Here is a 26,402-nt window from a genome sequence, read left to right as displayed (position 1 = left end):
GCCACAGATATTTTCTGGAAGTGAGGGGACGACATTTTCCGCTTTCCCCCAAACTTTTACCTCTGGATATAACCGAAAGTTAATGCGCAAACAGAAAAAAGAAAGGAAGAGACCAAGAAAAGAAGAAGAGTTAAAATGTATAGAACTAGAACTTTTAATTAAGCACAATTTTCACTTATGGTGTACAGCGAACCGAAGGCTTGGAGGTTTCTTAAGAACTGAGTGGAAACTTGATAAAATATTCAATCGAACGCATTACGAATGTCAACCTTTGTTCGAGAATATACGAGACCATCTCGGATTTCATTCTTCAATTGTTTCAAGTTGTCACTAAAGCGCAAAGGTGAACGTGTTAAAACAAGTGTGAGAAAATTTTTGTCAACAAACCACTAGGATAAAAATTCATAACTGAAATAGATGTTCCTTTGAAGTGTTGTGCTTTCTTGTATTTCTGAAACGAAAAGTATACGATTGTAGCTGTTAAAACGGCGTAAGTGTAATTAATGCGTGTGTGTTCAGTTCAAGTATCCAGGATTTTGTTGTAGTATATCCAATATAAGTTTAGAGTATTTATCAAATATTACAGCTGTATGTACTGGAACTGAAAGCAGTTTCTCAAAATGCCATATGTAGTAGTGCGTGGAAATCTTGGCATGGCCAATACGAAAGTATATGGTCTTCCAGTAATCGAAGCTGATCAACTGAACAAAACGCTGAGACCTGGACCAGCGAATGCAAATAAGGATGAACTGACATATTATAATTCTGCGATCTATGTTATGAATCAAATGGAATACTTCTTTGGATACAAAGTTGTTGGTTGTTCAAGTCAAGGGAGTGATGGGCAGCCAATGTGGACGATGATGAGGCCCTATTAATAATCAAAAGGTAAATACATAGAGAAAAGAGCGTAATTAGTACATGGTTAGGCCTACAGTATTGTACCTAGGCAGTTACAAATTGAAGTAAAAAAAGGTAGTAATTCAGGTGTTTTGTGGATAGCAAAGCTTCTCTAATAAGCGATTGTAAATTTTATACATTAGGTACAAGCATAGAGAAGCAACTATCCTCCTCAACCTATTGTACAGTCAGAAACAGTATTAAGGTATTAAGTATAGGTTGGATCTATAAGAGATGATAATATTGTTTCTGACTGTACACATTCATTTTAGGGTAGGGTGATCACATTTAGAGAAACAGGGCAATCACCAACCTCACATATTTTGAAAATCAATCTACGTATAGCCAGTCATTTTTATTTGGTTCTTCATTCCTATGAAAAAGAAGTATCTAACTTTAAAACAACTATATTTTAATTAATTTAACGTTATTCAAGTTTTAAGTTTTATATTGCCTTTGGCATTTATTCCGTTAAGCCCCATTAGCTAATGAACAGAAGTAACTCATAAAAAATTACTTACAGTCCATTTTGATACAACTTGTCCTCAATGATAGTTGCTTTCCTGTTTTTTTTTTTCTCCCTGCACGTGATCATAACAATGAGGCAAGAAGAACTGTTTCTATGGCAACAGCACGTTCAGCCAATTAGTTCCGTTCACGTGCCTCATTTCTTTCGCTCTGTAATGGTAAACATTCCATTCTTTCCGCACGTTGCCAATTTTAATATAGGCAAGTCTTTACTTTGGCCATTTCATTCAATTGAATCGTTCAATGAGCTGATTCATTAAGAACCGGTTCCTCGGAACAGTTCGTTAAATATCACCAGGAACCAGTTCCTTACGAATCGAATCGGTTAGAAATCATGGTGGTTCCGACTAATGATTTTACTATTATTTACAACATTTCATATTTCAAAGTATTAATACATATAGAACTAAGCAAACTTCGCATCATATCAGTTCTAAATGTAACAAAACTTGAAATACATTACGTATTAAACAATAGATATAACTACAGTAAGAACTACCGTACTTTCATAATTAAAAAAAGCACATGAGGGGGCAAGCCCCACACAAGCCCCCTCTTAATAAAAATAAAATAAATTATACACATGAGGGGAGCATGCCCTCCTAACCCCGTTACAGTTTTAAAAAACGGCAATTAACGTGCAGTGGAAATTTCACAGAACTATATACTCGAAATGAAAGTAAATACCGGTACCTGATATTTCAATGTTGCGTGTACAATTCCATAGTATGCCTCATAAATAATAATTTTGTCCAATGCTATGACCGGAACAAAATATCCTATTCCATAAATAATATCCATACTGCGGCATCGCCCCTTCTCACCCACGCGTGCAGCTCATACTCCTCTTCAAATATGACCAAAGGTTCTCAATATGGCCACTTAAAAGGTGTACAACGTTATAAGAATGGTTCACAGTGAAATGCTTCCACTGACCGCTACGAAACGACGAGTAAACTTTCCAGCAATCCGTGCTTAAAACAGCGAAATGAACATTCATAAATAATATTCTTATACTTCGTAACTGCAGACACAAATATCTAAGAAAGTAAACGATTCTCACGTTAACATAAAAACTACACTTTTAACAGATTATGTCGGACTCAATAGCTTCTGCTGTTTTTAACACACTGGAACTCCGTTTTAAGGTCCAATAATTTCACACGAAAACAAAAATCTATAAGCATCAATATCATTATCGCACAGTAATTTGGACAGCCTGTAAAAAAATTCGGTTTCGTATAACTCCTTCATTAAGAAAAAATATATATCGCGGCACCACAGTGAGAAATAAGAAACAAACCACCTCCAGCCACAACTAACAACGTGAAACATTGAAGACTGTGACAGAAGATGAGGTCACACCATATCCATAATCCCCGTTCAAACAAAAACGCATCAACATCACAACATCACGTGCCACATGACTTCATACGAGCAATCAAGTTAGCGGAACATGTAAGCTCTCAAAACCGGAACCGAAAGATCAAATAACTGAATCGAAGAATCGAAAAAATTAATGAAATGGCCAAAGTAAAGACTTACCTTAATATAAACAAATGCACGTTAGTCGAGTGTCAACTTGAGTAATGGATATGCTGGTTATGGATAGAATTCTTTTTACTCTTTTGCGTCGTTTAATTTTATAAAACTCAGATTTACTTGCAGTAAATAATTCCGTGTTTCAATACCCATCGGAAGAGCTGGTAACACAGCATTGAGCACCTCGTGCGCGCAGCGAGCTGTCAGAAACGACAAGTAGTATCTGTTGCAGTATAGGAAATCACTTTTCCTGGAGTGAACTATATAAAGCCCGATTCAGTGATAACCCAATGACGTAGGTAGTACCTTGGCGCATTTGAACTACTTTCGACCGAAGAAACACAAAGCCATATTTAAAACAAAAAATGCTTATTACCACATTATTTGAGAAAAAAAAGAGGAAGAAACAAAAAAGAAATAAACGACACATGGGGAAGATTCTAAAACACAGATCCCCCTCCAAGTGCACGACGCATAGGCCAAGTTCTGTCAATTACAACAAAATAAACTATTTCAAACTATTAACTAACCAAAATACCACTTGTATAAAAGGATTTCTTCCTACATTATAAAATAATAGTACCCCTGAAACTTTTATTATTTTAGAATATATTCTAAAGAGAGACTATTATAGGGGAATCAAATTTATGATGGGATAAATTTGATTTTAATTCCTGAGAATGGATGCGTAAATTATCATACCGAGATGCACGTAGCTCATGGAGAGCTGAAGTTAATGCCACGGGGCTCGAACTCCAGGTCTCCAAGTTTAAAATGGATTATTGTTCTCCGAAAGATAAAAGAGAAAGTAAAAGTGATACTATTAACTAATAAATGTTCTACTTTTTCCCCAAAACGGTGTAACCAGGGCGCTAGGAAAAAGTAGACGCGTAGTTATTACGAAAGTTTAGGTATAGAAATCGCCGGTTAATATTCGCAGAATATCCACATGCTGCAAAGCTGAAAGAAACATAACATACTAGTTTGGTACTCAAGAGACGGGCTGTGCTGACTATACCACATGCAGTAAGTGAATAATAATAATAATTGCCGAGTGAATAAAATTTAGAAAAAAAAAGAGAAATTAAATGAAGAAGAAGAATTTAGATTGTTAAGCCTGAAACGGTCAGCTCAGCTTCTCTCTCCCTATGTTTGTGCAACAATAAAAAAAAAATGATCTACCAAAATTTGGAGAGGATAGAAAGTTAAAAAAAAAATGGCAATGCAAAAAATGACAACAGTTACATGAAATTTAGGTAACAGTGATAAAATTTATTTTTAAGAATTTAAAAATGAATAAAAAAATCATAAATTAGTTAACAAAATAACAATGACAGGGATTTCTAAAAAAAAATAATAGATTAAAAAAAAAAAAGAATTAAACAAATGTTCTCAATCCCTTCAAATAAGGATATTTCAGTAACCAGATCCTTCTATACTGATGCTAAATTTGGTACTATTCACGTAATCTGAAGGATTTCGGCTTCCTGTTTGTAGTTCTACTATTTTTGTTATTTTTTTTTTATAACATACTACAAAATCAGAGCACTTTTTTTGACAGTTTAGGACAGTTACAAAGAAAGATTGAAATGAATTCTCTGTTTTTATGATTTGTTAACTTAACACAATAGCAAAATAATTGTTTTAGCGAATATAAAAGTACTCATTACACACAAATTAAATCTCTCAAGGAGAACTATAAAAAGAAATTGATGAAAGTAGAAAGAGGTGAGTTATCGAGTGAAAAAAAAAAACATAGGTTTTGACTTGCTAGCAAGATGAGAACAATCACAATATATATATATATATATATATAGAAAAGAAGATAGGACAGACGTGCACTTCTAAAACCTTATTGTTTACGCATTGGTCTATATAGTAAACACATAAGCAAATTTATATACATATTTAGCATTAAAAAAAATAAATCACCTCAAGACAAGACATTTAATGATATCAATTATTTCTATAATAATAATAATATACGGTATTTTCATACACATTTACATATACACAGAATATATATATTTAAACAAATATTCATGGTGGTTATTAAGGAGGTTAAACCAGTATTTGGCCAAGTACTCCAGCTGGGGAATGTCGACATTTGAATTTGTAGATACGTTTCTTGTAAATATTTCTTAGTAACGATAATTAGGCTGGGGAATATCTGTCTTTCTAAATATTTCTTTTGCGGGGATACGCCTAAGCCTAATATTCCTCATCTAAACTAATCTAATTTGAGTCACGTTAATTCATAGTTTGATGCCGCAATATATATATATTTCATTTCCCTTATTTACTCTCTATCACTCGGTCTAGATGAACTACATACAGTTGCACATAACTTCTAACTACATGTTCTTTTCATTATAATGTGGTAGTCATTCAACACTACCCTTATTCATAGCTTATATAACCTGGATATATATTGTTGACACATTTCTCACATTTTAGGAACAGTAAGCTTACAATCACATACTTAAAAAAAAAGAACTTTTCTCTTTGCAAATAATGCCTATTCAGTGATTTAAATTTGATATCTCTACAACACTGCATTACCAGTATTAAACGAGTACCAGTATAATTGATAAATTTATGTTACAACAACAAAAAAATGTTGTAAATGCTGAACTGAGATCTGAAACCCTTGTTGTTTGTTAACTTCTTTTTACACTAAGATATAATTCCATTTTAAATATATTACATAACGTTAATTAATCATAGCAGAAATTCCAATTATATTTTGCATGGTCATGATAAAATAAAAATAATGTAGAAAACTCATCCTGGCTATTTTATGTAAATTTTAAAAAGATAAAGTTTATAAATCGTTCCTTCCGTCCAACGACAGAAAATTGGAATATTGATAATTATTCCGACCTGATGCTACACAGAGTTTATAGATGAGAGGATGGGATCGGCCAAAGTACTCCGGCTTTGAATCGTAACAAGGGAGAAAAATGTTTAAAACTTCTCCTACCTTTTCGCCGTTGCCTTGCATCTTTGGATCGTCCACTATAGATGTAATTACCTCAGTGATGCGAAGCCACCACACTACACTGCACGCGATGTAGCTCCTGCTATACACTACACCGTGGATCATGGAAGTCCTTCCTTCATAACCCGACGGCTGCATCTCTAGCAGATGAGTCTTTTCTGATCCTCGGGCTACCTCCTCTCGAGACGAGGATTCTTGGAAGGTTTTCCCCACTACTGGTATCTCCTACTGGTCATCTAATCTTTCTTCCTTTCTTTTCTTTTTTATCTTGAATTTTATCCCCACTATGGAGCGGGAATGTAACTTTACCGCTTACTACGTCGTTTAACCAAATAAAAAAAAATGTTTAAAAAAATTGCGAACGATATATATATATATAGTTTTTATATACGTAAGTAAATCTAGATTTTATACATATAAAATGGTTCTGGAGCAAGTAACTGTCACTTATGTTGTCACGCGGGTTATCCTAGCAAAGCACCACTATTATGCACTTAGCCACACATTCTGATTCTTCTCTTTATACACACAAAAAAATATGTGAACGGAATGTAGGAATCTTGAGTTGTGTGGGTCTTTGCACCACTAACAGCTTGCAGCCACACACTTCCCCGAGTGCTTTTCAACTAACTCCCAACAAAAATATTTTTTTTCTCTTCTTTGAAAATTTAAAAATTAGAAACTCTCTGTGTTAGTGGCTGGTTTATTTTAAAAGAAAATCCGTTGTGAAGGATGGCGTAGTAGAGTAGATGCCCCTTGTCCAGTTTTCTGCTTTCTTTTAAAAAAATACGTTTTGCAACTTGGGTGGTGTGCTTCCTTCAGCCAGAGTAGGGGGGAACCTTACTGACCCTTCTTCGGTGAAAGTGGGTGGTCGATGCAAGGCAATGGTTTTCGGGGGTTATGAGAAGGGATGTTTACTTAAAAAAAAAAACTTTGACTCTGCCAAAAATAAATGCTCTAATACAAAATAATTTTGAACGTTATATATTGAAAATGCATAAGAATATTTGCTCATGGGAGCGGATGTTACAATATGTTATTAGAAGAAATCCTTTAATGCAAGTGGAATTTGGGTTAGTTAATAATTTAAAAATAATATATTTTGTCGTAATTCATCCAATTTGCCCTAAAAAAGAAAAGGAAACATGAAAATCAATAACATCAGACAATGCAAAACAATATACTCATTGCGAACAAATGAATTTCAAAGAACACCACACTGTATGCCACAAAAAAACATTTTCTAAACCTACAAAACGCTAACACACACAAGAAAAATCAAGAAATAGAACACTAAAAGAAACTATAAAATCTACACAGAAACTAATATATTGCAATATATAAATACTTGGACAGATTCACACAGTACAATCACATATCACGTGTACCGTCAATAAACAATTCAACATCGACTCCGCAGACGAAACAGAATGGAATTTCGAATACAATGAAAAGCAAACTAAAATTAAATTTATGCACGTAAAATCAAAGAAATAACAAAAGACTTCGGCAAATGTTTAGCAGAAGTGGTCCAGAATAACGCAAAAATAAAAAAAAATAAAAAATGGGAGAAATGGAAAATACAATTTAGACCTATCGTGACCTAACCAAAACTAACTTAGACTAACCTAAACAAACCTAATATTATTATAAATAAGCGAAATTCTATCATTTTTGTGGAAATTGTGCTGGACCCCTACACTAATATAATCTAATACAAAGTAAACTAACCTAATGTGAACAAAACTACCGAAATTGTAAAATTTTTTAGAAAAAAAAATTGCTGGACCCCTGTTGGTAAACATTTTCGAAAACTTCATTTATCTAGAATTATAATTAATTAAAACATTATTATTATATTATGTATAAAACAGTGGACCTACATATTACTATTGTGGTTAAGTAAACAAACATGGTAATGGACTATTCAAAGATTAAAGTTCAGTTATCTTAGTTTCGGTAATAATATATTTCTATGTTAAAAAAGTCCAAAAACTGGGAGAAAAGAATAATGAATCTAAACAAGGTACGTAGAATACAGGGTGGCCTAAAAGTAGGTATACACCCCTCCATTGATCAAGTATAACAATCAAGTTTTTATAGATTTATTTGCTTCAGCTCTTCCGAGCTTAAGATATAAGTAAAAACACATTAAGGGTAAAAAAATAACAAAACTAAGTTTACCTGATAGATAAAACTAAGAAATGATATTAAGTGCAATGAGCTGATCAATACGGTACTGTATACCTACTTTTGGGCCATCCTGTATATTTCATAACTTTTATAAAGGAGGGCCTGTTTTCTAGAACCTTCCCCGCACCAGCTATAACCCAATTAACAAATAAAAATAATACGCTTAAAGGGGTAAAAGCCTCCCGCCACCCACCCCAAATAATTTACAATAATAGATATTACACACTCAGGGAAGACAACCCCTCCCTTCTCCCACAACTCTAATACAGTGAAAAATATACCGGTAATACTACTTTCCGCAGCATAAAAATGAAGAAACTAAAAGCAGCGCCATCTGTTGCTATCGAACACTATCACCAAAATTAAAACAAAAACTACTTTTCCATGCGGAATATTCGTGTCAGGATCTTGTTCTCAAATACTTTCAGTCTCTTCTCAGAGTAAGTGACCATATTTCGCAACCATACAGAACAACAGGCATGATTATTGATTTATATATTTTAAGCTTCGAATTCCTCGACAGAATTGGCGACAACAAGAAATTTTAAACTGAATAATAACAGAATTCCCTGCTTTTATTCGACATTTAATTTTTTCTTGAGTATGGTTTTCGTCTGTTAATATTGATCCTAGATATTTGAAAGTATCCATTTTGTCAAAAGTATTATTTAATATTTTAACGCATCCATAATTTGCCGTATTACGGTCCCAACGCACTTCCATATATTTAGTTTTCTCTGCATTTACTTCTAAACCCATGTCACTGCAATTGTTTAATAAGATCTCTGCACTTCTTCCTATTGTTCTCCTATCATCCCCTATTAAATTTACGTCATCAGCATACGCCACAACCTGGTGAATACCATTCAACTCTAGGCCCTGGTTGCTATCTTTGATTTTCCTTATAGCGTACTCCAGGACAAAATTAAATAATAATAGCGACAACGCATCTCCTTGTTTCAGGCCCTTTTCGACGTGAAAGTTCGTGAAAAAGCATTTTCCTACCCGGACTTTACTTTGGGATTCATTTAAACTAGATTTTAGAGCGAATTTTATGTATTTTAGGTCTATATGTATTTCGTGTCGCAAGCTAGTTCCAGTTTTTTTGAAACATTCCTCTGCCAAATATCAGTAACTTTTGTGGGAAAAAAAATGTCATGTTGATAAACGTTGCTGTACGTTTTCCTTAATACTTAAGAAACATTTTAATTAAATAGGTTAACGATTGGGGATTAATTCAAAATTCAAGACTTTCAGTCAAGCAGCGACAGCATCATTCCTATTTACCCTAATATCATGGTTCGTCCTTCATTCCCTTCAGAATAGAACAGCCTTTCAAACGGTACGATTCATCATGTATCTGCAACTTACAAAAATCGGAACTAGTTTGCGGCACGAAATACATTTCGCAAAAAGTTACAAAATGTAAAGAAAAATAAGTTTCGGAGAGGGAATAGGATCCCTTTAAATATGCCCCTATTATCTGGGAACAAAACGGCGTGACAAACATCTTGGCATTTGAAGGCGGCGCTCCAAGTTCCCTTTAAATGCTGCTAGCAAATGAGAGGCCAGCTGTATTGCCATGTTTATTTTGTATACATCCACGTCTATCCTCTGCCACCTGATCGCGCTGTAGTTCGTCTGCTTAGCCATGGTCATCCCCTCCCCTTAGCACTCGGCAACGATGCGTCAGAGCTTGCGTTTTATTCGTTTAGCTGAAATGCCAAGATGTTTGTCACAGGCTTTTTTATTTATTTATTTATTTATAAAGTTCAAGGTGGCATAAAGCATCAACCAAGAAGGGTCGTGCTTCTTCAATACTATACGCACGAATGAATCGCCTCTCCAACCAACTTCTGCATATAAGAAAGTGCGCGTGGAAAAGAAAGTTTCCCGATCTTTCTGACTCGTTCGGGATCAAGAACGAAACCCAAGCTTGACGATGACATGGTCCCAAGGAATGCAGTGAGTGGGCGATTTGCACTCTAGTTCTTCTAATAATGTTTTCTGAGCGACTCGAAGCCACACACACTCAAACAAATATACATGTATATGCCTGCGCGAGAGGCAAGTCCAAGAAAAAGTTTGTTCTCATATACGAGGCTTGTTTAATAATTTTAAAAAATTGCATTATCTTTCCTATTTTAATTAAGAGCAATCGATGAGCCTCAAAAGCGGTGACATCATATTATTCTAGAGCCTAGAAAACTACACGCTCAGATGAACAGTCTATTTATTACACATATGACCCATAAACAGAAATTTCGGGACACTTCCGATTTTGCAGGTCCGAAGCATCTGATAGGTGGTCAGATTATTATGTATATGATCAATGAATGGAAAATACGTTCGAAATATTTATACAATGTATATGAAAGTTAAAACTTAACTAAGAGTATCATATAAATGTATTTCTCTCATATTTTAATTTTATTTTGTTTCATAAGAGGGTGTGAAATATTTTGAAGTAAAAATACTACATACAGTTTTGCTAGTTATTTGTGTATTTTTTTTAAAGTATTTACTTTTGTGTATAAGAGGTTAAAAAAATTCTATTATATACATTGGTTAATTCTTTGGGATTCATAATGTATCTATGTTAAGAATTAAAATTATTTGAAAAATATTTTCGAAATTCATGGTTTATTTTCGAGGTTTTATATTATTATCTGCATCAACCACTAATTAAATGAGCTTTTATGTTGTAGCGAAACAAAGTCTGCTTTTTCAATTTAAAGCAGAATTTTGAAAAAAAAAAAAAAAAACGCCCAAAATTTCCCAAGCAAAAGAGCGAAGTAGAAAAAAAAACTGTTTTTTCAAAAACTTTTTTTTTTCTTTTGCTAGTCCTTGCATCCCTACAAATACGGTTGGAAGAAACCGTATTAAAAAAAGTGTTTAAAGCATACTTTCTGATTTAAATAGGTTTGCTCTATTTATTTAGATTATATATGGATAGAAATAAGCTTGTTTGTCCTTAACGTCCTTCCGAATCATTGCTCGGTTTGCACCCTAGAAAATTTCTCCCCCCCGCCCCATCTGGTCCGCTAGATTAAAAAAGAGCGATGGCTACCGACTCGTCCACGGAGGACACCTGATACGTTGCACTGGTATTGCATACTCGTGAATTATTTTAAGAATCAGTTCAGAGTGACAAAGAGATATACACAGTTCCACAAGTGAAATTGTTGTACAGAGTTATATACATTTTTAAAATAAGTGGGTAACTAATTTCAAAGGCTGCAGAGCACAAAAATCTAATTTAGTCTAAGTTCACTGAGTCACAAATACTGCGAATTAATTTAATTTACATATCCATAAAAAAGTGAATAAAGATACGAATCGTTTGGGTTCATTCTGGCTCTGAACTATTAGTATATATATGCATATCCAGTAAATATTTTTGATCTCAATAAACCCGTACAAATTACGTCCCCTGGGTTTGTAATGAATGAGAAAAGATCTTGTGGATGGTTTAAGATATACGGAGACGTCACCACGAAGTCCACATTTTTTTTTTTTTTTTTTTTTTTTTTTTACTACGTCATTTAAAGCAGCCAATTGTTATAATTGCTGAGCCTGTTAGCATACTGTCTGAATATCATGTTAGTCCTTTCCATATCATTTTTAATCCAACTTCCTTGCTTTTCAAACTAAGTTCTTGTATGGTATCTTTCAGTTTGACTTACTTAGGAAGAGAACGATGTCATCAGGGAAACGGAAATCAATCAGATGTTCCTCATTTATGTTTATTTCTTTATTCTTCCCGTTCAAGGATCGAAACTCACAAACTCAATAGATTTGTAAAAAGGTTGAAACACATTGTCGTATTCTCTTTATTCTTAGGGTCTTTGTAGAACCGAACAATTCCATTTTAGCACTGGCTTGTTTGTAGGTGTTATGTATAATTTTTTATATAAGCGTCTTCGAGACCTTGATCGCCGATAAGTTCACTAAATCGAAAGCGTTTTCATAATCAATGAGCGCAGCACAGAAGAGTAATTCATAGTCGTTCTGCTTTCTGTCAGTTCCCTCTCTACTTGTTATAATTCGAAATCCAGCCTGTTTTCTTGGTTAGTCTGTTTTTCTAATCTGAGCGTCAATCCTTTCGTAGATTGCAGGAAGTAGATTAATAGATATATAATTGAGTAGAACTCCTTTGTGGCCTTTCTTATGCAGCACTATGATCTTGGCATTTGTTCACTTCTTGGGTATTCGAACGCTATGTACACATTTAGTATAAAACTACTGGCGTACATCTAGTGTAACCCCATCTAAAAATGGTTACGGCCGTTGACCTATTTTGAAATAATTAAATTGAAACAATGCGGTTAAACCGTCACAATATTTGTAAATTGACAGATTATCTACACGCTGGCGACATCTATTAGCGTGACTGTACATTAGGGTGACGCACTGAGACCTTTATTGTTTATAAATAGGATTGTACACGTACATATTACTTTGTGCTATTATCTAAATTACTTTTCATCAGGATTGACTGGTTTAAACCATTTTTTTCCAAATAAGTAAATAAATACAAGAAAAAAAGATTTAAACCAAAGAAATAAACTAAAAAGCAAAAATGCCAAATCATGTGAACCTCATGGCGACATTTCCTTATGTCACAAATCATGTAGAGTATTTTTTCTCATACGCTACAAACCCACAAAATATTAATTAAGTGATTTATTGAAACCAAACTATTTTCTACATACGTATATGTATGAATGCTTTAAAGACAGAATGAACTCAAATTATTCATATCTTTAGAAAGGAATATAAGGAAAAAAAAAAAAAAAAACAGTACTCACCGCAAAACAATGTTCTTTAAGTAGCAATACTGCTCGCATACACACTGATTTGTATCTTTATTCACTTCGTTTATTGATATGAAAATTGAATTAAGTCGCTGTAGTTCTGATTCAGTGAGCTAACTTGGACGAAATTAGATCCTCTGTAGTCTGTAGTATTTTAAAATTATTGTATAAAAATCAGTATAACAATTTCACTTGTGAAGCTGTATATCGTTTGTCCTTCTGAAGTGACTCTTCAACTATTCACAAGATCACTACAAGGTATTTCTTTCAGGTGTCCTCCGTGAATACGTTGGTAGACTCGTCGCTTTTGTAATTAAGTGATTCCACATTCGAGTCCAGATGGAGGATGCAAACCGAGTAGCAGTTCGAATCCCACTGGAAGCTTAGGGTTGCCACACTTTTCATAGAGAAAGATGGAAGATCTTACAATCTTTAGGAAAAAAAAAAATTGTGATATTGAGAATTAACATATAAGAAACATATATCCACATGTCAATTTGGTTTGGGAACTGAGTCAGTTTCATTAAAAACAATTGCAACTCATAAAACATATAATAATTCCCGGTGGGAGATCATGTGGTTTGGATTCCACGTTAAGCTGGAGGTCCGCGTAGCACATATCGAAACTTATAGGCACTTGTAATTTTGCTTTTGTTAGTTCACAATAACTTGCGATCTTCGCAATATCTCACAATTGATCAATCGAATGTGCAATATGATACCATGTTAACAGACTAAGGCTGAAATCCTAAAACAAATCATTCTTAATCATAAGCTTAGATGCCGGCTAGGTAGAACGTAAAAATGGAATCTCTTATATTTTTTATCTGGACACTAAGTTACATCAATCGAGTGCATTGTTAAAATAAAATTTGAAAAGTCCTGCATAAAATCCTTTTATAAATGCCCACTACTGTGGTTTCTTTTATTATTAAAAATTGGAAGAAATCGGTTTAGGGGGAAAATAAAAACTTGTAACGCAAGACATGCGAAACTTAAAATTATCAACGAAGAATGCGAACAATGTAAGATCTAGCAACACATTTAAGCTGTAGATCCCACCCTTCAGAACCCCGTTGTTGCACAACGATGTTAAAGCCAAATGAATTTATTGCTACTCATATCAATCTAGATAATAAAGCAAATTATCTTTTTAAAAAAGCTTTTTGACAACCTATTTTTTCACTGTACGTTATCTCTGATTTTTAAGTTATTACTTAAGTTCTTTAATCTTGAATTATTATTATATTTTGTTCTTACATGTTTTATCTTTCTGTACTAGACTTCGGCTACTTTTCACCCTAGTAACAGTATCACGTGACCATATGACCATTTATTCCAGTGCAGTGCTTCTTAACCCCCCCCCCCTCTGTTCTTTATTTTTTCTTTTCCTTACTTTTGTTTTTTCTCTCTCGGATGAAGCGTCTTAACGAAATTCTTTGAATACTTTTTCTTTTCTTTTCTTTCTTTTTTTTAATAATAATAAGGGTTGGCATTATATTTGCTCCGTTTGCTAGTAAATACAGTAGTTCGTTTTCTATTCCAACTTCGGGCGTTGTTTGCTCATTATATAGTTGGTATCTCGAAATATTAGTAGTCCAGACATGATGACATTTACTTCCCAAACTTGAGGGTAGGGGGACGATGTCTCAGTGGTAGAGCGTTTACCTCTGGTGCTTGGGGTGCCTGGTTCGATCTCGAAGTCAAATAAGTTTGTGGTGGTCATCATCGAGTCTGTGCGTTTTCTCGGGATGCTCTCGTTTCCTCTCATTTTTCATTGCCCAATTCCATCATTCACTTCCCTTAGTCATCCGTCTACCTTAGCCTAACAGGCTTAATCGTCTCACATTAAACTCAGAGATTTCATTTCAGTTCCCAAAGTTTACTAAGAATCACTTCCTCCTTGTGAAAGAACTTCTTTTCCCACCAATGCACAATTCTGAAACGTGCAGTTTTGGATGAAACAATCACGAGTTTAGGGAGAAAACGTGCTTTGGTTCAAAAGTTCATTTTCCCACGATTTTGAAACATTCGTTGTTCCTCCTAAACTAGTCATTGCTAGACATGGGCTGATAAGCTGATAGGAACTTTCTATCAGCTATTGAATCTTCTCCCGAAGGTAGCCCCATAATTCATAAAGACACTGTGTAGATCTGCTGATTGAAGCTATGGGGCACATGTTCATAAGAAACTTGACTTATCTCGTACCTCGATTTTCTTTGTTTAATTGTAATTTTCGATGTATGCAAAGATGATCTTCAGCAGCGATTTATACTGTGTCACTGGACAATTTCCTTTACATCTTCAATTGTAGTAGTGTAACCATTTCAATTCGAGGTCTCTATTTGGGTGAACATTTATTTGTAACCAACTCGTTTAATCTGGTCGCTGTTCGTGGTCCTACCCATAAGTATTCTCCTGAGACTGGAACTTACCTGGACAGGACGATGAAGGACCTCTCCAAAAAGGGATTACAAAATTGTTTCCAAATCGCTCGTCGGTCTCAATGATGAGATGAGCATTAGGCGCCGAGAGGTTCGGGTGTCTCGTCTCGGAAACCTCACGGACGATCAGAAGGTCATCCAGACCACAACGCACATAAACATCACTCACACAAACAACGAAAACACCCTGGATTAAATAACACTATGCTTATTTATTAGAATACTAATATATATGCCGAAGAGAAATGAACACAACACAACACGGAATGTGTAATGATTTTCATCACTGAAATCACACTTTGCCTTTTTGATGTAATGTAGCCCTTTATATATATATGAGATTATAATTCAGATTTCACTGCAAATACTTCTCTCACACCATTGACGCACTTGGGGGATTAGCACTGGGGAAAAGTTGTTGGGACAATCTCACGTAGGAATCCAGTTGCTGCGCCAAACAATCCTGAAGCGTAAAGATGAGTCTTCAGAAAGAAAAAAAAAAGTAATGTTGGAGGACGCGTGTATAACTTTTTAAACGCACAAGGTTTGTGAACCTGGGACTTCACTAGGTGGGGCTAGCCGTAAGAAAACGTCCTTCGCCGGCTAATAGCTTGTGCCCCTTAACACAAAATCATACTTGATTCCCAACGCAACGTGCGTGGTGGCTGCATACAGTACCGGAGTCAAACTCCCTGAGCACCAAAGCTCAAGGTGCGGGTTGCAATGGTCGACTCAAGAGTGTTGGCAGTTCATTCCAAAAATCACTCAGTTAACTCACCTGTATGCACATACAAACAGAATACGGAAAATAATTTATGTTAATTTTTAGTCAACTACCTTCAATGCAAGAGACACTGCGATAACTAGGGCTTAATTTTTAGTCAACTGCCTTCAATGCAAGAGACACTGCGATAAGTCGGGCGTGAGAAAGTACAGATAAGGAATTGCAAAACCAACGCAACGGGCGTCACTCTGGTCACTTGAATACCTGTTCTGGTTTAGTCTGCTCTAATCTATTGCAATGTTTCATAAGCGATTAAAGAAAGCACTTAATTTAGTTCCAAATAAGTGCAGAATATATATACTGTGCATAATAATAAGTCAGGGAGAAAAACTGAAATGGTTCGTCACTAACTGAAATGTTCTCACCAAAAGCAATGTTTTAAATATATATATATGAAAAAGCAATGAAAGACTTCTTTGTCCAGTTGTGTGGGAAAGAAGCAGTTCCCACCGAAGAAAGAACTTATATGCGTCGCAGAATAAAGTATAAATCGAAAAAAATAATGACCGTCTTTACGAAATATACAGGGCGTCCACAAAAAGTACTTGTATAACCTGGTAGCGGTTATAGTAGTGGAATGTACTGTTTACAGCAGTCACAAAAAGAAAATTTGAGTGAAAAAGAACTTCATAGTAGCATGAAATAAAGGACAAATCGTGGAATTCCACAAATAACCATGATGTGAAACAACATAATAGCGAGGAATACCTTGTGTAAAAATAAATTTTATAGGAAAGCTAGTATTTGAGATATAAAGGAAAGGATCTGGTAACGCTACATGAGCCGTTGCTGAATATGATCTCCGCATAGATTGAAAATTACAATTAAAGAAAAAACATAATAGGTGTGTGTGTGTATATAGTGGTATAATACATAACTTTTGTTTATTAAATGATTGGTTTATCACCTAGTATTTAGTGTTCCACTTGTTATGATTGGGAAATGAGTGGAGAGTATCTTTAGAATTATTTTACTCTTCAGTGTTACGAAGTAATGTATATTGTAAAATTTCTTAGTACGTAGACGTAGGTAATAAAACAAGGTTTGGAATTGACTTCCATTACCGATTTATTTTATAAAAAATTACTATATAACAGTATTTAGGGAAAATACTACAACAGTGCTTTCCTCTAATTTATTAGGTTGAAGGGGCCGCGGTGGCTCAGTGGTAGAACGTTCACCTCTGGTGCTTGGGGTCCCGGGTTCGATCCCAGCCCCCGCCAAGTGAACTTTGTGGTGGATAAACACCGTGTGCGTGGGTTTTCTCGGGGTTCTCCCGTTTCCTCCCACTTTCTTCATTCCACCATTTCATTCATTACTCATCATCACCGTCTCCTTTAGCCTAACCGACATAACCGTGGGACGTAAAACTTAAAGATTTCATTTTATTTTATTAGGTTGAAATTAATTAGGCTTAGTTTTTGACCGTGTGGTAGAGCCCCGAAGCAGGCTAAGTAGAGTGGCGAAGGAAGCCCCAGTGCTCCAAAGCAAGCATTGAGGGGGTTAGAAGTTACAGAGCTCCGAAGTAGGCTAAGCAACTGTGGTAGACTTCCCAACAGAGTCCCGAAGCAAGCTAGAGGCTTTGGGGTTAGGTTCTCGTAGTGCTCCGAAGGAAGCAGTGAGAGGGACATCAGAAAACTCGTGCTAGTCCGCTGGTTGCTGTCGAATTTATAAGCCTCCAGGGTAGCAGTGGCGCTGGGACTGTGTTGTCGTTATGTGCTTTGTAGGAAATGCCAGTGGTTTGTCGTCTGCTACTCGTAGTAATCCCACGTATTGTGTAGTAAATCTATGTGGCAATGTTTACAAACAAAAGCACATAGTATTGTTTGTATATAAGCACGCGGTACATTAGAATATGGGTATGTAATATAAACGAATTTTGAGAATATCAAGTCCTTATCTCAATATCTTAGTATTTGATGTTTATTTGTTTCAGGTGGAAGTAAATCCACATGAAAGATACTCAGCAGAATTTTTGAAGGCAGCGAATATTGAGCAGCCCTTGTAGAGGCCAAGACCGCGGAGATACAGAAGAATTTGCAAAATGTTGACTTCCTTCCATTTCATGACACAAGTTTGATGTGTTGCACTTATTTTCTATCGTTTGGTATAACAAACAGTGATACCTGTGAAATTAAACCCATTGAGTTAGTATATACGTTGTGAAAAATGTACTTTCATTTTAGATTGAAGTTGCTAATCTATCACAGTGAACTTGAATATGTATTGGAGATAATTATTAATATGATGTAACAAGTAATGTTGTGTACGTATTTACTGGTTTCTGGAAAAAGTATGTTTTTTATGCATTAACTCAAAATGTGCCGGGGCTCAAATTTTTTTCACTATAGTCATTTATCAACACTGTTTCTTAGTCTAAAATGAAATCAGTAAATTTTGGTTGTTTTTCATGCACCTCATTGTGCTGTCTTAATTAACAGCCTGAAGTGAAGTTCCGATAAAAAATGTGACAGAATTAGTGCCAAAGTTATATTATTACATGATTCGATGATTCCTGTGAATGATTTCATTGTGTAAACGTTTGAAGTGTCTTGAAAAAACCTCTCGTAAAAAATTCAGTTCCCGTTGATTGTTTGTGAAGGTTTTGAATTGATAACCATGTTCAAGATTTTGTAATATAAAGTGTGTGTCAGATTCAAAAGTATTGTCTGACACAAAATATATCTCCGATAACTTGAAATTAGTGGGCTGATTTCAGTTCAGTTTTCTGAAATTCTAAGCTAATTTGTTAATCAAAATAGTTACTTATTTTTTTGAAATTCTTGCGTTAGTTCGCTCTGTAAGAGTTAACATCTGACTTACTTTTAAGACAGTTGCAGAAAAGAATGAGATATTTTGCAGCTGATTTAACGGAGTAGAAAATCTAAAGTATACAGGGTGTTACAAAAAAAAAGTCACATTATTTTGGGAAGATCCCTCACATCAAAATAAGAAAAAAAAAAAAGGTGATATGGACCTGTGGTGGGAAGTGTATAGTTTCGTAGTTACAGGACACCGAAAACGTGAAAAACTGAACTTTAAAGGTCCGTAGTTCTACTACTATAGGACCGATCGTAGTCAGGTGAAGACATCACTGAGGAACTAGTATGTTAACTAACCAAACATCTATCTTTCAGAACATCCGGTACTTCTACAATAATTTTTAGAGAGGCTGTTTGAGAGTACTTGATCATTCTCCATCTACCTCTCTAAAAATTGATGTGCAAGTACTGGAGCATTCTTAAACGAATATTTGGATAGTTCACATACTAATTCCTCAGTGATGTCTTGACCCGACTGCGATAGGCTTCATAGTAGTGGATCTATGAACTTTTGAAGTTCACTTATTTCACGCTTTCGGTACCAAATAACTCCGAAACTATCCACTTTTGACTACAAGTCGATATGAACTTTTTTTTTTGTCTTATTTGGATGTGACGAATCTGTTCTCAAAATAGTGTGAGACATTTTTGTATCACCCTGTATTAACTCGAAAAGCGCAAACTGTTAACTGGGGTTCTGAGAATAAGTAGTTATTTTGACAACTGTTAGCAGTTCCTATGCATGCATGACTATTATGCCCTGTAATATGATCTACTGTAAAACAGTGAAATTTTGATACTTGAGACCCTTTTGTGAATGTGACATTGTTCCTTTGTAGTTTAACGAGGAAAACTCCTGAGAGCTAAACTAGTGGATAAACTCTTTCATTGCAATTAAATATTGTGGATATAGTTTTTTAATCAGAGTGATCAAGATGGCGAAGCTGAGACTGAATGAAATTTATGTCTAAAATATATAAATTTATGTTTAGATCTGTACCTTAGTTTATTATGTTACGTTAGTTTCTTATTTTTTTCCTATTTAGATTCCTTGACTTGTTTTTTCTGCATAATAAAACAATGTGTGTCGTATAATGTTGAAAGGAGTTATGTGGTCAGTTCAAGCCCGAGAAATAAGGAATAAAACACAAAGATCGTAATGTTGTCATTGATATCGTAAGTTGCAAATTGTTTTCCTGACAGGTGGTACGTTGTAGTTCTGCGGTCACTGCTCGTTTATTTTGCATAATTTATTGAAACATTCAGTGTTCTTTGTCTCAATGGAGACTGCACCATATTTCATGCAGCACAACAGACAATCAACAAAAATACTGAATGTTTATTTATTTTGCATGTTGTAATCATGCTACAGCCTCATACTTTTTCGCACTTCTGTTGTTATATTTCGTATTGCAAAAGCAACCGCTGATATTAATGTAGTTGCACCATGTTGCGACTTTATGTACAATTTATTAATTCTCTTAGTGTATTTGTATTTTTACAGTTGTCATCAAAGATGCACACAGATTTGCTCTAAAAATAATAATGATAAAAGATGTATGATCTAATGTGAGTGTATTTTGTTTGCTATTAAACGCATATTGTAAAGAACATACCTCTAAGCATCCTAGAAATTGTAGAAAGCTGTGAAACTAAGGAAGTCGACAATGGTTCGACGAAACCATTTAATGTAGCGTTCTACAATCTTTAGGAGCTAATACGCTAGTTTTTGAAAATCATGTTGTACGTTCTTCTAATATGATTGTCAGTACAGTTTATCACAATATGTATTGGGTTGTACAAAAGATTGAATTTAAAGTAAAATGCAATCATGCGTAAATGAAAGTTGAACATTTAACATTTAATTAGGTTGTACACTGTGATCAAATTTTGATAACTAACTGTGTTAAAATATTTTTCGATCTTTAATCTGTTATAAAATGTATTTGTTTTAAAGGTCTACCAGACAATTTTGGATTTTTGTAAAAGGAAAATGAAGGAAAACTAAACTCTAACAAAAGTATTTACTGGGGAGTGTTGTGTTCGTAGCTTGAAACTTTTCTGTTGAAATTTCGAAAGAAACGGAAACCACTGTGTTGCTGTGTTGTGTTTACAATTATTATTATTTTCAGGCGTGTTCAAACTTTGGAGAGTAATAGTGATTTTGAACACTGTGAAAAAAAAAAAAAATCACTCTAGAATATTGTGGACAACTAGCGTATACAGTTGTATATCATGTTTCTGTACTGACTGTAACATCTGTGATAACTTAAATACTGCGTTTGTTAATAAAAGGATGAGTTTCTGTCTAACAATAGAAATATTGTCTTAATAAAAAATTGTATTTTTTTCTTTCATTGTCTGAAGTCAGTGTCTTAAGATCATACGTAAAATTATTTATGCAGAGTTTTGAGTAATGTATACGTAGCGATGAATATTTTGAAAACAGTCATTTTTTTTTACTTACGTTGGAAATATTAACTGCTCCTCTACATTCGTCCATCTCCTAAGTATTTCCATAGGTTCTTACCTGTGTATATAAATTGTAGGGTGATCAAGTAATTAGGAATCCGTAGTTGTGTGTTGATATGTTGTATATAGTAAAAGAAGGGTTCATAGTACGTAGAGAAATTCAAATACAGCGAACTTCCGATTGTCCATTGTAATAACTGATAGAGTGAGTGGAAAAAAAATAAGCGCAACGATAGTCAACCGTAATTTAACCGTTTGTTATAGATATTTCAATTCGAAAGTTACGTTTGTTGATTCGAATGCCCCATTTGTGAGCCTAAGCCTACTCCAGCGCCATCTGCTAGCAACCGGCTGAACTATGTCCAGTCTAGCGCGTTGTGATACTGTGTCCCTAACAGGCGCATCAGGAGTTTTCTAAATGTAGCGGCCGTCACATCTTGTTTTCACGTGACTCCCCAGTTTGCCCCACGACACCGGGTGGCCGCCAAAAATTGGGAAGCAGGGGCTGGGAATCGAACGCTCTAACCACTAGGCTGTAGTCCCCTTCTGTTATTCTTATACGAATATAAATTACAAACGATTACACGAATCATGCTTAAAAAAACAATGTTGTTAGTATAAGGTTTCATTATTTCCATTGGTTCAACAGTCATTGTCAGTCAAAGTAAATAGTGAATTCCAACGGTTCACTGTGTTGAGAACGTAAACTTTTACATCTTAGTTGTACCAGTTTTACAATCAGAAACAAGTAACTTAGCTCGCATGGATATTTACAGAAGCCCTTTACAAGAAGGTAATCAAGAAGTTCGCTGTATTAGATTTCGTTAAGCATAAGAGAACTGCTTGAATATATATATATATATATATATATATGTTAGGCTCCATTATTAAGGACATTTGGTTAAGAGAATAATTACTAGACTGTAATTTTACAATGCTAAGTTATTAAATCCATCCCCCAGAAAAAAAGGATACTTTGGTTCTGAATCTTCTAAAAGGGAGTTACTTCTTAGGATTAGTAATAGAATGTGTTATTTTATGTACAAAGTAAAATTTCGTTAAACGTTTATTTTAAACTTATATTTAAGGCACAATATATTATACCCAAACTATCTTGCAATAATTGAAAAAGAAAGAAAGAAAAAACTTTGTACTCAAGTTGAGATGTGGACTGACTTTGTCAAGTGTCTTCTATAATATATTTACGCATTAACCAATTATATGTAAATATATTTGTGTATACTCTGTGAGTATATTAAAATAATTTATACAGCATAAAGTTAAGTATCATTTCACCACCATGTATCTTATTATTGTTTGTTTGATACCTTGTGTCCCGATGATGATCATATAAGCAACAGGACATGGATAATAAAATTTGAAATTGTATTTACCTTTGTATGCGAAGTATGTAGTGTTTATTTTTATTCCAATGTTTCGGCTGATGGCATCCAACAGTACAATTTCCATTTTAATATAAGTGCATGCAAGCAATATGAAAACAGGGACATGGATTTTATTTACGGAAATAGTTATCAATTTTACTATAAAATAAAACCAGAGTACAAAAGCTAAGAGAAACCGAAGTTTAAGAAAGGAAGAGAATTGTAACACTTACGACCTAACTGAACCTGGCCCTTGCAAACTGCTCGCATCCACTGCGCACATTGGTGCCAACACTTCTAGGTGCGGCATAGACTGGAATCCCATAGCGATTTCTTAGATCCCAGATGGTGTGACATCTAATGTTGAAGGTTAATTTCAAGTGGTAAGTTGACAATCAGGAAAACATGTCGATCGCGGGGCAATATCGCTGTTTCGTCAGAAACGGGTGAGAAGTGAGCATGTGCTTTATCGTGACGAAACGTATAGGACTTCCACCGTCACATGTCTGGCCTGTTTCATCGCGCTTTCGCTTGTGATGTTTGCAGGGCGATAACGTAGAATGCTGCGTATACTATAGAAGCATGTGACACAAACTTCGAATGGACAATCTCTTGGGACATCGACACAATTTTAACATGGATTTCACTCATTAACGCTTGTTGGGCTATAATGAGGACCCTCTGATCCACTGAGATGATTCGACCTTTGTTTTAGCCTTCTAACAGTACTCACACGTTTCATCATTAGCTTTAGAAAATTTAGGCCAGCGACTACATTTATGCCCTTTCCAATATTGGTTGTAGCCATATAAGTAAACAGACATGACAAAAAGTTTCCCTGTGCCAAAGAAAGCGATCAGTATTGTGTTACGTGACAACGAAACGGGCATCCCTGTTGTTGCTCCCAATATTAAGAATCGTAAATATCGGAGACTCGGGTCGGCCTTCGATGTGCTGCAAAAAAGTGCGTTCCTTGTAAGACACAACTGTCCGGCTCGACCGTAAATCGTATAATTGCACAAGATTTACGTCTGGTTAAGAAGCCTAAAGTTCAATTCTGTATGAAACAGAGACGAAGCCATCACAGGTAGCTATGCAGATGAAATTCATCAAACAATTGCAGGAAGAAATGACGGAAGTTTACGGCATCGAATGCGACTTTTAGCGGGAAAAATAGTTGTTCCACCATCATCCATAAAGCTGGTTGTCAATCAAAACCTCTGCTGTCGCACTTACAAAAGGTGTAAAGGCCAAATCCGTACAGACTAGACTCCAACAAACAGCCTGATCATTTCAAGAATAACTTCTTATTAAAGTGAAATAGGAACAAGGTGGTTCTTTTCTTCGGTTTAAAAAAAAGAATGTTAGGATCAGGTTAACTCCAGAACGACAGATAACTTCGCTATAATTCGTTGGACGTTAATCGTCTCATACATACTAAATTTCTCCAAAATGTAGTGTGTTTGGATGTCCCTAGTGAGGGTGATGTGATTCCACCACACGTCTCTGAATAGGGACTCAGGATCAATTCCAGTGGCTATGTGGAGTTGCTGAACAACATGATTAAGGGCCTTATACTAAAAATAATGCAAAATTTACCATTTTTGCTTTGCTTGTTTTTCACAAGTGAAAGGAGATAATGAAATGCAACTTACGATAATCATAGATAATGTTATTCTACAATAGAAAATATAAACCTAAAGAATTTTCAGTGTTGCCATCCATACAAATTACAGTGTTGCCAGAAAAACATTTCCTCCAAAATCTAAGTTAAGGCAGCGACTAGAGGAACGAACTCACTGCATTTGATTACACGTATCATGTTGTCTTGGAATTCTGTGAACTACTTTTTAAATAAGAGTTGTATTTAATTTGTAATAAACAAAATAGTTTTAACGTATAGTTATTAAATTTAAATAATAATAATAATAATAATAATGTTATTCGCTGAGCAAAACTACTATTTTCAAACCAACACAGAACAAAAGTTCATTGGAAAATTTTCTGAGTGTACTCGGCGCGGCGTGTTGAAACATCCTTAAATAAGTTATCCAGCGCTCTTAGAAATTCAACCATCCTCCAGTCCGTTACCTCAATTACAGTCTTAAACCAGTAAGTACGCCAGAAATTTTTACTTGGGGGTGTGTGGTCTCAAAATAGCGATATAATTTTTAAACAGACTCAAACAAGAAAACAGTATATTTTGTTACGCAACTATTTCAATACTACTACTACTACTACTACTAATAATAATAATAATATCAGCTCTTCGCAGTGGTAGGTTCAATAAAGTAAGTTCACACATTTGAGCATTTATTATTAGTATTAAACTAAGTAATACAGTGAAACCTCTCAAAACGGACATCGGTGGAACACGATTATTTGTCTGTAAATGAGAGGTGTCCCTAAAAGGAAGGGTTCTCTCTCATAACACCACACCACACATATTTATGGCATGGAAAAATAAGAAAGTTTGTCCTCGTATGAAGATGTCCATTAAGAGAGGTTTCACTATATTGGGAATTAACCTTCATTATTTTACCCAATAATTCTCCTACATGTGAATTGTAATTATTTTGCAAAATTCTGCTATTATTTCAATTTATTCACCCCCAGCAAGTTTTAGTGGGTGATTTGTTTCCAAAATATTGAGAAAAAATTCCCTCGTCCCATGCTGAAATCACATTCGTTTAGTAATTAATACTGTATACAGTTCCAATTTCATTATTTTAATATTCTAACCCTGTAGTTAACGTTAATTGTTGTAATATTATTTGATCTCTTAATCTCCAATCCTGCCCTTCCTGGCTACATTATTCGCTCTGAATATCTTTCATAAGAAATTTATTCATTGATTTAGTTGTTTTCCAGAAATCCAGTTTTTCAATTTACAAATATTTTGTTTTTTACTGTTTTGTCTTCTTTAATATACCCTAATTTTAATAATCCCAGGGCTCATAGTGGTCTGGTCTCTTGTAAATAGTTGAAAAGTGACCAAAAAATGGCCAAAAGCACGCAAAATCTCATTATGCCCCTTTTTTCCTTTGCCAATTTCTCGTTCTCTTTGTTTATTGTTTTGTTTCTTTACTTCTTCTTTTTGAGATTCCTCCTTTCTTATTTTTTTCAAAATATGCTTTGTAATTACGGTAAGCAGACTTAGCAGATGTAAGAAGCTTCTGAGTAAGTAGAACTAGTTCTGGCCTATTTCCGAATTTCTTCATCCCAGACATTACATTTAACTTAGCATTGAGAGTTCTCAAAGTCATGAAATATTCAAATTCATCACCTAATCTTAAGAAGAACATACAAAAAGCATAATACAAGACGAACATGATGAACCACACAAACACACACACACACAACGTTGAGCGGAGCGTTAACTATTACGAGAGAAAACTAAAAGATTATTATGATAGAAGAAAGAATGGACACAGAAGGGTTCTCAACCCCACCTTGAGAACTTAAACATCCACCAACCGTCCACTGTAATTTAGAAAGAATAAAAGCTGAAGTG

At 34.8% G+C, this 26,402-nt stretch overlaps 1 long non-coding RNA gene across 2 annotated transcripts; it reads left to right on the top strand.

Annotated features, from left to right (window-relative positions):
- Nucleotides 1-22,782, top strand: LOC145675839 (uncharacterized). 2 transcript variants are annotated; one of them, XR_014129226.1, is made up of 3 exons: nucleotides 92-888; nucleotides 18,146-19,291; nucleotides 19,491-22,782. It is a non-coding gene; the product is annotated as an uncharacterized LOC145675839 (long non-coding RNA). The 2 variants fall into 2 exon arrangements; XR_014129225.1 differs by having other exon boundaries at nucleotides 1-888; nucleotides 18,146-22,782.
- Nucleotides 22,783-26,402: the final 3,620 nt, after the last annotated feature.

Source organism: Thermobia domestica, chromosome 18 (assembly GCF_964235325.1).
Source record: "Thermobia domestica chromosome 18, izTheDome1.hap1.1, whole genome shotgun sequence".
NCBI classification, from domain to species: domain Eukaryota; kingdom Metazoa; phylum Arthropoda; class Insecta; order Zygentoma; family Lepismatidae; genus Thermobia; species Thermobia domestica.
The sequence above is the reverse complement of the archived record's forward strand: the minus strand, read 5'-3'. Positions and strand labels throughout refer to the sequence as shown.